Genomic DNA, 9,153 nt, shown 5'->3' with positions numbered 1-9,153 from the left:
AGCACAGGACCTGGTGTGATGAACATTGCCTCATCCAGCAGCACAGTCCTTGGTGTGTTGTAGACGGCCTCATCCAGAGCCACAGGCCGTGGTGTGGTGTACATGGCCTCAGACAAAGCCACAGGCCCTGGTGAGGTGTCCATGGCCTCAGCCAGAAGCTGTGGCCCTGGTGTGGTGTAATTGGCCTCAGCCAGAAGCGCAGACCCTGGTGTGGTGTAGCTGACGTCAGCCAGAGCCACAGGCCCTGGGGTGGTGTCCATAGCCTCATCCAGCAGCACAGCCCTTTTTTGTGTTGTAGAAGGCCTCTTCCAGTTCCACCGGCCCAGTTGTGGTGTAGGTTGCCTCAGCCAGCAGCGCAATATCTGTGTGGTGTACATGGCCTCAACCAGAGCCACAGGCCCTGTGTGGTGTACATGGCCTCAGCCAGAGCGACAGGCCCTGGTGTGGTGTAGTTGGCCTCAGCCAGCAGCACAGGCCCTGGTGTGGTGTCCATAGCCTCAGTCAGCAGCACTGGCCCTGGTTGGCTGTCCATGTCCTCAGACAGATCCACAGGCCCTGGTGTGGTGTAGTTGGCCTCAACCAGCAGCACAGGCCCTGGTGTGCTGTAGACGGCCTCAGACAGAGCCACAGGCCCTGGTGTGGTGTAGGTGGCTTAAGCCGGCTGCACTGGTCCTGTGTGGTGTAGTTTGCCTCAGCCAGTAACACAGGCCCTGATGTGTTGTAGACGGCCTCAGCAAGAAACACAGGCCCTGGTGTGATGTAGCCGGCCTCAGCCAGAGCCTCAGGCCCTGGTATGGTGTAGGTGGCCTAAACTGGCTGCACAGGTCCACAGCCAGCAGTACATGGCCTGGTGTGGTTTCCATGGCCTCACTCAGAAGCACTGGCCGTGGTGTGGTGTAGCTGGCCTCAGCCAGAGCCACAGGCCCTGGTGTGGCGTTCATGGCCTCAGCCAGAGCCAAATGCCCTGGTGTGGTGTCCATAGCTTCAGCCAGCAGCACAGGTCTTGGTGTGGTGTCCATGGCCTCAGCCAGTAGCACAGGCCCTATTGTGATGTAGACAGCCTCAGCCAGAGCCACAGGCCCTGGTGTGGTGTAGGTGGCCTAAGCAGGCTGCACAGGTCCACAGCCAGCAGCACAGGTCCTGATGTGGCGTCCATGGCCTCAGCCAGAAGCACTTGCCCTTGTTGGATTTAGATGGCCTCAGACAGATCCACAGGCCCTGGTGTGGTGTAGATGGCCTCAGCCAGCAGCAAAGGCCCTGGTGTGGTGTCTATAGCCTCAGCCAGCAGCACAGGTCCTGTGTGGTGTAGGTGGCCTCAGCCAGAAGCACAGGACCTGGTGTGATGAACATTGCCTCATCCAGCAGCACAGTCCTTGGTGTGTTGTAGACGGCCTCAGCCAGAGCCAAAGGCCCTGGTGTGGTGTACATGGCCTCAGACAAAGCCACAGGCCCTGGTGAGGTGTCCATGGCCTCAGCAAGAAGCACAGGCCCTGGTGTGATGCAGACGGCATCAGCCAGAGCCTCTGGCCCTGGTTTGGTGTAGATAGCCTAAACCAGCTGCAAAGGTCCACAGCCAGAAGCACAGGCCTTGGTGTGGTGTCCTTGGCCTCAGCCAGCAGCACATGCCCTGGTGTGGTGTAGGTGGCCTAAGCTGGCTGCACAGGTCCACCGCCAGCAGCACAAGCCCTGGTGTGGTGTACATGGCCTCAGCTAGAGGCACAGGCCCTGTTGTGGTGTAGATGGTCTCATCCAGAGACACAGGCCCTCGGTGTGTTGTAGACGGCCTCATCAGGAGCCACAGGCCCTGTTGTGGTGTAGGTTGCCTCAGCCAGCAGCACAGGCCCTGTGTGGTGTACATGGCCTCAGCCAGTAGCACAGGCCCTGGTGTGATGTAAACTGCTTCAGCCAGAGCCACAGGCCATGGTGTGGTGTAGGTGGCCTAAGCTGGCTGCACAGGTCCACAGCCAGCAGTACAGTGCCTGGTGTGGTGTCCATGGCCTCAGCCAGAAGCACTGGCTGTGGTGTGGTGTAGCTGGCCTCAGCCAGAGCCACAGGCCCTGGTGTGGTGTTCATGGTCTCAGCCAGAGCCAAATGCCCTGGTGTGGTGTCCATAGCTTCAGCCAGCAGCACAGGTCTTGGTGTGGTGTCCATGGCCTCAGCCAGTAGCACAGGCCCTGGTGTGATGTTGACGGCCTCAGCCAGAGCCACAGGCCCTGGTGTGGTGTAGGTGGCCTAAGCTGGCTGCACAGGTCCACAGCCAGAAGCACAGGCCCTGGTGTAATGTAGATGACCTATGTTAGCAGAATAGGCCTCGGTGTGGTGCGGATGGACTCACACAGCAGCACAAGACATTGCTGAAAACAGCCAAAAGGTATGTCGTTAATGTGGCATTATTAATGGACCGCTGCTTTGGGTCTTTCAACACCCTCCTTCTCTGGATCAAAACCAGCTCAGTGACATGAAAAGTAAATGCTTACAGCACCTGGTATTCCCATGCAGTCTCCCATTCAAGTACTAACCAAGCCCAACCGTGCTTAGCTTCCGAGATCAGACGAGATCGGGCGTTGCCAAGGCGGTATGGCCGTACGTTGCTGGCTCCAGCACAAAGCGTCAATTTATGGTATCAAGTGGTGAGGTGCCCAGTACTCAAAGTTATGAACACAAGCCTCCAATTTAACTACACCGTTAACGGTAACTGCATGCTTGCCTAATACCCTAACCAAAGGACTCATTTTAGCGTTTGACCAGCCCCACAACCCTTGGTGTGTTGTAGACGGCCTCAGCCAGATCCACAGGACCTGGTGTGGTGTAGTTGGCCTCAGCCAGCATCAAAGGCCCGGGGGTGGTGTACATGGCCTCAGCCAGAGCCACAGGCACTGGTGTGGTGTCCATAGCCTCAGCCAACAGAACAGGTCCTGTTGTGGTGTCCATGGCCTCAGCCAGAAGCACAGGACCTGGTGTGGTGTAGATGGCCTCAGACAGAGCCACATGCCCTGGTGGGGTGTAGTTGGCCTCAGCCAGCACCACAGGTCCTGGTGTGGTGTCCATGGCCTCAGCCAGCAGCACAGGCCCTGGTGTGGTGTCCATGGCCTCAGCCAGAAGCACTGGCCCTGTTGTTGTGCAGATGGCCTCAGACAGAGCCACAGGCCCTTGTTTGGTGTAGTTGGCCTCAGCCAGCACCACAGGCCCTGGTGTGGTGTCCATAGCCTCAGCCAGCAGCACAGGACCTGGTGTGATGAACATTGCCTCATCCAGCAGCACAGTCCTTGGTGTGTTGTAGACGGCCTCATCCAGAGCCACAGGCCCTGGTGTGGTGTACATGGCCTCAGACAAAGCCACAGGCCCTGGTGAGCTGTCCATGGCCTCAGCCAGAGCCACAGGCCTTGGTGTTGTGTAGGTGGCCTAAGCTGGCTGCACAGGTCCACATCCGGAAGCACAGGCCCTGGTGTGTTGTAGATTGCCTCAGCCAGAGCCAGAGACCCTGGTGTGGTGTTCATGGCCTACGCCAGAGCTACAGGCCCACAGCAAGCAGCACAGGCCCTGGTGTGGTGTCCATAGCTCAGCCAGCAGCACAGCTCCTGTTGTGGTGTAGTTGGCCTCAGCCAGCAGCACAGGTCCTGGTGTGGTGTCCATGGCCTCAGCCAGAAGCACTGGCCCTGGTGTGATGTAGATGGCCTCAGCCAGAGCCACAGGTCCTGCTGTGGTGTAGTTGGCCTCAGCCAGCATCAAAGGCCCGGCGGTGGTGTACATGGCCTCAGCCAGTAGCCACAGGCACTGGTGTGGTGTCCATAGCCTCAGCCAGCAGCACAGGCCTTGGTGTGGTGTCCATGGCCTCATCCAGTAGCACAGGCCCTGGTGTGGTGTAGGTTGCCTAAGCTGGCTGCACAGGTGCACAGCCAGCAGCACAAGCCCTGGTGTGGTGTACATTGCCTCAGCTAGAGGCACAGGCCCTGGTGTGGTGTAGATGGTTTCAGCCAGAGACACAGGCCCTTGTGTGGTGTACTTGGCCTCAACCAGCAGCACAGGCCCTGGTGTGGTGTAGTTGGCCTCAGCCAGAAGCACAGGCCCTGGTGTGTGCTGCTGCACAGGCCCTAGTGTGGTGTAGGTGGCCTAAGCCGGCTGCACAGGTCCTGTGTGGTGTAGTGTGCCTCAGCCAGTAGCACAGCCCCTGATGTGGTGTCCATGGCCTCAGCAAGAAGCACAGGCCCTGGTGTGGTGTAGTTGGCCTCAGCCAGCAGCAAAGGCCCTGGTGTGGTGTCTATAGCCTCAGCCAGCAGCACAGGTCCTGTGTGGTGTAGGTGGCCTCAGCCAGAAGCACAGGACCTGGTGTGATGAACATTGCCTCATCCAGCAGCACAGTCCTTGGTGTGTTGTAGACGGCCTCAGCCAGAGCCACAGGCCCTGGTGTGGTGTACATGGCCTCAGACAAAGCCACAGGCCCTGGTGAGGTGTCCATGGCCTCAGCAAGAAGCACAGGCCCTGGTGTGATGCAGACGGCATCAGCCAGAGCCTCTGGCCCTGGTTTGGTGTAGATAGCCTAAACCGGCTGCAAAGGTCCACAGCCAGAAGCACAGGCCCTGGTGTGGTGTAGTTGGCCTCAGCCAGAAGCACAGGCCCTGGTGTGGTGTAGCTGACGTCAGCCAGAGCCACAGGCCCTGGGGTGGTGTCCATAGCCTCATCCAGCAGCACAGCCCTTGGTGTGTTGTAGACGGCCTCTTCCAGGGCCACAGGCCCAGTTGTGGTGTAGGTTGCCTCAGCCAGCAGCGCAAGACCTGTGTGGTGTACATGGCCTCAGCCAGCAGCACAGGCCCTGGTGTGGTGTAGGTGGCCTAAGCTGGCTTCACAGGTCCACCGCCAGCAGCACAGGCCCAGGTGTGGTGTAGTTGGCCTCAGCTAGCAGCACAGGCCCTGGTGTGGTGTCCATAGCCTCATCCAGGAGCACAGTCCTTGGTGTGTTGTAGACGGCCTCAGACAGTGCGACAGGCCCTGGTGAGGTGTCCATGGCCTCAGCAAGAACCACAGGCCCTGGTGTGATGTAGACGGCATCAGCCAGAGCCTCTGGCCCTGGCTTGGTGTAGATAGCCTAGACCGGCTGCACAGGTCCACAGCCAGAAGCACAGGCCCTGGTGTGGTGAAGTTGGCCTCAGCCAGAAGCACAGGCCCTGGTGTGGTGTAGCTGACATCAGCCAGAGCCACAGGCCCTGGTGTGGTGTCCATAGCCTCATCCAGCAGCACAGCCCTTGGTGTGTTGTAGATGGCCGCTTCCAGCGCCACAGGCCCAGTTGTGGTGTAGTTGCCTCAGCCAGCAGCGCAGTACTTGTGTGGTGTACATGGCCTCAACCAGAGCCACAGGCCCTGTGTGGTGTACATGGCCTCAGCCAGAGTCAAAGGCCCTGGTGTGGTGTAGTTGGCCTCAACCAGCAGCACAGGCCCTGGTGTGGTGTAGGTGGCCTAAGCCGGCTGCACAGGTCCTGTGTGATGTAGTTTGCCTCAGCCAGTAGCACAGGCCCAGGGGTGATGAACATGGCCTCATCCAGCAGCACAGCCCTTGGTGTGTTGTAGACGGCCTCATCCAGAGCCACAGGCTCTGTGTGGTGTACATGGCCTCAGCCAGCAGCACAGGCCTTGGTGTGGTGTCCATGGCCTCAGCCAGTAGCACAGGCCCTGGTGTGATGTAGACGGGCTCAGCCAGAGCCACGGGCCATGGTGTGGTGTAGGTGGCCTAAGCTGGCTGCACAGGTCCACAGCCAGCAGCACAGGCCCTGGTGTGGTGTACATGGCCTCAGCCAGAAGCACTGGCCCTGGTGTGGTGTAGATGGCCTCAGACAGAAGCACAGTCCCTTGTTTGGTGTAGTTGGCCTCAGCCAGCACCACAGGCCTTGGTGTGGTGTCCATAGCCTCAGCCAGCAGCACAGGACCTGGTGTGATGAACATTGCCTCATCCAGCAGCACAGTCCTTGGTGTGTTGTAGACGACCTCATCCAGAGCCACAGGCCCTGGTGTGGTGTACATGGCCTCAGACAAAGCCACAGGCCCTGGTGAGCTGTCCATGGCCTCAGCCAGAGCCACAGGCCTTGGTGTTGTGTAGGTGGCCTAAGCTGGCTGCACAGGTCCACATCCGGAAGCACAGGCCCTGGTGTGTTGTAGATTGCCTCAGCCAGAGCCACAGACCCTGGTGTGGTGTTCATGGCCTACGCCAGAGCGACAGGCCCACAGCAAGCAGCACAGGCTCTGGTGTGGTGTCCATAGCTCAGCCAGCAGCACAGCTCCTGTTGTGGTGTAGTTGGCCTCAGCCAGCAGCACAGGTCCTGGTGTGGTGTAGTTGGCCTCAGCCAGAGCCACAGGCACTGGTGTGGTGTCCATAGCCTCAGCCAGAAGCACAGGCCTTGGTGTGGTGTCCATGGCCTCAGCCAGTAGCACAGGCCCTGGTGTGGTGTAGGTAGCCTAAGCTGGCTGCACAGGTCCACAGCCAGCAGCACAAGCCCTGGTGTGGTGTACATGGCCTCAGCTAGAGGCACAGGCCCTGGTGTGGTGTAGATATGTCTCAGCCAGAGACACAGGCCCATGTGTGGTGTAGTTGGCCTCAGCCAGCAGCACAGGCCCTGGTGTGGTGTCCATATACTCAGCCAGCAGCACAGGTCCTGTGTGGTGTAGATGGCCTCAGCCAGAGCCACAGGCCCTGGTGTGGTGTAGTTGGCCTCAGCCAGCAGCAAAGGCCCTGGTGTGGTGTCTATAGCCTCAGCCAGCAGCACAGGTCCTGTGTGGTGTAGGTGGCCTCAGCCAGAAGCACAGGACCTGGTGTGATGAACATTGCCTCATCCAGCAGCACAGTCCTTGGTGTGTTGTAGACGGCCTCAGCCAGAGCCACAGGCCCTGGTGTGGTGTACATGGCCTCAGACAAAGCCACAGGCCCTGGTGAGGTGTCCATGGCCTCAGCAAGAAGCACAGGCCCTGGTGTGATGCAGACGGCATCAGCCAGAGCCTCTGGCCCTGGTTTGGTGTAGATAGCCTAAACCGGCTGCAAAGGTCCACAGCCAGAAGCACAGGCCCTGGTGTGGTGTAGTTGGCCTCAGCCAGAAGCACAGGCCCTGGTGTGGTGTAGCTGACGTCAGCCAGAGCCACAGGCCCTGGGGTGGTGTCCATAGCCTCATCCAGCAGCACAGCCCTTGGTGTGTTGTAGACGGCCTCTTCCAGGGCCACAGGCCCAGTTGTGGTGTAGGTTGCCTCAGCCAGCAGCGCAAGACCTGTGTGGTGTACATGGCCTCAGCCAGCAGCACAGGCCCTGGTGTGGTGTAGGTGGCCTAAGCTGGCTTCACAGATCCACCGCCAGCAGCACAGGCCCTGGTGTGGTGTAGTTGGCCTCAGCTAGCAGCACAGGCCCTGGTGTGGTGTCCATAGCCTCATCCAGGAGCACAGTCCTTGGTGTGTTGTAGACGGCCTCAGACAGTGCGACAGGCCCTGGTGAGGTGTCCATGGCCTCAGCAAGAACCACAGGCCCTGGTGTGATGTAGACGGCCTCAGCCAGAGCCTCTGGCCCTGGTTTGGTGTAGATAGCCTAGACCGGCTGCACAGGTCCACAGCCAGAAGCACAGGCCCTGGTGTGGTGAAGTTGGCCTCAGCCAGAAGCACAGGCCCTGGTGTGGTGTAGCTGACATCAGCCAGAGCCACAGGCCCTGGTGTGGTGTCCATAGCCTCATCCAGCAGCACAGCCCTTGGTGTGTTGTAGATGGCCGCTTCCAGCGCCACAGGCCCAGTTGTGGTGTAGTTGCCTCAGCCAGCAGCGCAGTACTTGTGTGGTGTACATGGCCTCAACCAGAGCCACAGGCCCTGTGTGGTGTACATGGCCTCAGCCAGAGTCAAAGGACCTGGTGTGGTGTAGTTGGCCTCAACCAGCAGCACAGGCCCTGGTGTGGTGTAGGTGGCCTAAGCCGGCTGCACAGGTCCTGTGTGATGTAGTTTGCCTCAGCCAGTAGCACAGGCCCAGGGGTGATGAACATGGCCTCATCCAGCAGCACAGCCCTTGGTGTGTTGTAGACGGCCTCATCCAGAGCCACAGGCTCTGTGTGGTGTACATGGCCTCAGCCAGCAGCACAGGCCTTGGTGTGGTGTCCATGGCCTCAGCCAGTAGCACAGGCCCTGGTGTGATGTAGACGGGCTCAGCCAGAGCCACAGGCCATGGTGTGGTGTAGGTGGCCTAAGCTGGCTGCACAGGTCCACAGCCAGCAGCACAGGCCCTGGTGTGGTGTACATGGCCTCAGCCAGAAGCACTGGCCCTGGTGTGGTGTAGATGGCCTCAGACAGAAGCACAGTCCCTTGTTTGGTGTAGTTGGCCTCAGCCAGCACCACAGGCCTTGGTGTGGTGTCCATAGCCTCAGCCAGCAGCACAGGACCTGGTGTGATGAACATTGCCTCATCCAGCAGCACAGTCCTTGGTGTGTTGTAGACGACCTCATCCAGAGCCACAGGCCCTGGTGTGGTGTACATGGCCTCAGACAAAGCCACAGGCCCTGGTGAGCTGTCCATGGCCTCAGCCAGAGCCACAGGCCTTGGTGTTGTGTAGGTGGCCTAAGCTGGCTGCACAGGTCCACATCCGGAAGCACAGGCCCTGGTGTGTTGTAGATTGCCTCAGCCAGAGCCACAGACCCTGGTGTGGTGTTCATGGCCTACGCCAGAGCGACAGGCCCACAGCAAGCAGCACAGGCTCTGGTGTGGTGTCCTTAGCTCAGCCAGCAGCACAGCTCCTGTTGTGGTGTAGTTGGCCTCAGCCAGCAGCACAGGTCCTGGTGTGGTGTAGTTGGCCTCAGCCAGAGCCACAGGCACTGGTGTGGTGTCCATAGCCTCAGCCAGAAGCACAGGCCTTGGTGTGGTGTCCATGGCCTCAGCCAGTAGCACAGGCCCTGGTGTGGTGTAGGTAGCCTAAGCTGGCTGCACAGGTCCACAGCCAGCAGCACAAGCCCTGGTGTGGTGTACATGGCCTCAGCTAGAGGCACAGGCCCTGGTGTGGTGTAGATTTGTCTCAGCCAGAGACACAGGCCCATGTGTGGTGTAGTTGGCCTCATCCAGCAGCACAGGCCCTGGTGTGGTGTCCATATACTCAGCCAGCAGCACAGGTCCTGTGTGGTGTAGATGGCCTCAGCCAGAGCCACAGGCCCT

The 9,153-nt window shown here is 59.7% G+C and overlaps 1 non-coding gene across 1 annotated transcript; it reads right to left on the bottom strand.

Moving 5' to 3' along the window:
* Window positions 1-2,470: 2,470 nt before the first annotated feature.
* Window positions 2,471-2,589, bottom strand: LOC134629869 (5S ribosomal RNA). Its single transcript, XR_010094101.1, has one exon. It is a non-coding gene; the product is annotated as a 5S ribosomal RNA (ribosomal RNA).
* Window positions 2,590-9,153: the final 6,564 nt, after the last annotated feature.

Source organism: Pelmatolapia mariae, linkage group LG6 (genome assembly GCF_036321145.2).
Source record: "Pelmatolapia mariae isolate MD_Pm_ZW linkage group LG6, Pm_UMD_F_2, whole genome shotgun sequence".
In the NCBI taxonomy this organism is placed as follows: Eukaryota; Metazoa; Chordata; class Actinopteri; order Cichliformes; family Cichlidae; genus Pelmatolapia; species Pelmatolapia mariae.
Note: the sequence above shows the minus strand (reverse complement) of the source record. Positions and strands in the feature narration are given on the sequence as shown.